Here is a 2,808-nt window from a genome sequence, read left to right as displayed (position 1 = left end):
CAATATTTCAGTGTCACAGGCAATTTAATACTATAAGTAAAAAAGAGCCCACATATTTTATATATAAGGAAAAAAAAGAATTGGAAACTGGATATTTTGACCAGTGTCAAGATAATAGTAATGTACTATTTGTGTTAGTTTTAAATCTTTAAAAGCATGGTCAAAATAAACTAAATAATAAAATTTTTTGATTGTGTAATTGTTGAAATTGTTGCACAGCTTCAAATGATTATTTTAAACTGATTCAAAAATTCAGTAGACCAAGAATAGAATAGGCAACATTGAAGAAAAAATAAAATTACACAATATGTATGAATCACATATGAAGTTATAATAAATCTAGAGAAACTGAAACAAATATGTTATAAAATATACAAAATAAACAAAATAGAGGGGTCACATACATACAGTCAATTGTTATATGATGAAGGTAGTATTGCAATCTAGGGAGAGAAAATCTTCAATCAATAGTGTTGGGTCAATTGTATATTCAAGTAGAAAAAAAAAGAAAAAAAATTTGTCCTATACTTCACAGCATATTCAAAGACCAACTTCAGGTGGATCAAATCTAAAATTGAAAGGTAATTCACTAAAGATAACATAAGAGAAGGCCTTCATGAACTTGAGGCAGGGAAAGATTTGTTAAGCAGAACAAAAAAACACTAACCATAAAGGAAAAGATTTGCAATTTGGATCATATTAAAATGTAAAACTTCTGTTCATTATAAGACAACATTAAGAGTGTAAAAGACAAGTCATAAGAGTGGGAGAGGAACTTTGCAATGCATGTATACAGCAGTGGACTCTTACCAAGAGTATATAAAGGACTCTTACAAATTAGCATTAAAAGGACAGACAGCCCAATAGAAAATTTGTCAAAAGACTTGAATACTACTTTACCAAACTACAAATTATAACTACAAATTAGTTCTTTCACTTTGTAAAAATATTTGAGAGTACCTATTAAAGTGAGCATACACATAATCCTGTAACTCAGCAATGTGCACGTACTTACACGAAACTATACACAGAAGAATATTCATAGCAGCTTTGTTCATTACACATAAAAACAGGAAACAATCCAAATGCCCATCAACTTACAAGTATGCAAGTAACCCACAGTGTATTTATATACTAAAATATCATAGAGCCAAAAACGTTTTTTAAAATTACTGTCACGAAAACAGACATAATATCAAGCAAAAGAAGGAAGACACTAAAAATTACACACTCTATGATTACAGTTTTTAAGGTTAAAAAATATATATAAATAAACAATAAAATATATATAAAAGGAACAGGCATATTTTTCAAACTGAAAGTTTGTGGGAACTCTGTGTTAAGCAAGTATTTATATTGGCACCATTTTTTCAACAGCATTAGTTTTTAATAGGTATGTACATTGTTTTTTTAGACACAATGCTTTTGCATACTTAATAGGCTACAATATGGTATTAGCATAACTTTTATATGCACTGGGAAGCCAAAAATTCATATGAATATCACTTTATTGCGATATTCCCTTTATTGTGGTCTGGAACCTGCAATATCTTTCTGTAAGTGATTCAAAACTAGAGGATGTGGATTTGAGGCAGGACTCCTCTGCTTAATCGTGATAAAATATAACAGGTCACCTAACAATTCAGCATCAATTTTCTCATCTGTAAATGTAAATTAAAACACCTTCCTCAATCAAAATCATGTGGATAGTAGTATAGTCTTTCCTTGATATCTATGGGAGATTGGTTCTAGGACCTCCTAGGATACCAAAATCTGAGGAATCTCAAGTCTCTTATATAAAATGGTATAGTACAATGGGTTCCACATCTGTGGATATGGAAGACAAACTGTATTTGAAGGTGACTTAGAAAATGTTATAAGTTTAAAAGTGTTACAACTTGAACAAATGCAGTTTGAGAGAGGTATTTCACGTTACCAAAACATTATAATGCTGTGTTTGAGAATACCTAAAAAAGTAAGAAGAATGTCAAGTATTCTGGAAAGGATATTTAGGAGGTAAAATGGAGAAGGTGTAATTGACCAATCTTTTGAGCATTTCAATCCAGTTTATACTGTTGAGCATAGGGCATTTCACTTGGAGGACCATTTCATAGTTCTGCTACACCCATTTTTTCCTAAAACAGAGAACATTGTATACAATTCGGTTCCCTTGCCTCCTGACTCTTCTTATACATGTCCCAGAGAATTTCTGTCTGCCCAGATGCCCCACCTTCTAACTCAATATTGTCCGTACCGTTTCCCTCATCCCCCTCCTCCCTTCACGGCAATTATGAAATCTTTTTCCTACCCCCTAATCTTTCACAAGTCATCCACTTCTTTGCCTCCATCTTATCACTACCTAATTCAGACTGACATCATCTCTCTTCTATTTTTATACAATAAACTCTTGACTGATGTTCCAGCATCTAGGAAAGTCTCCATACTGTCGCCAAAGTCAACTGGCAAAAACACAGATCTGATCCTTGCCATATAAAAATTCTTCCATTGGCTGGGAAATGCCCTAAGGGGAAATACACATTCTGGAACATAACATAATTATTTTTTAGTATTAGACCCGTGTTGTCTACTTTTAGATCTGATTCTCACAATCCTGCTAGTCCATTTATTTGCCCTTTGACAAGAATTTTTTCTCAGACACACTAAATCACATATATTCTTGGATAAAACAATGATATTTCAATTAGGAGCTTTGGTATATGTTTCCTCTGCCCAGACCCCTTCCTACTGCCCTCCATTCTCTCCTTTATCCCTTCAAAAACTTTGATGCGTTCTCAGCTTAGACATCAC

The sequence above is a fragment of the Leucopleurus acutus genome (genome assembly GCF_964270905.1).
Source record: "Leucopleurus acutus genome assembly, chromosome: 6".
Taxonomy (NCBI): Eukaryota; Metazoa; Chordata; class Mammalia; order Artiodactyla; family Delphinidae; genus Leucopleurus; species Leucopleurus acutus.
Note: the sequence above shows the minus strand (reverse complement) of the source record.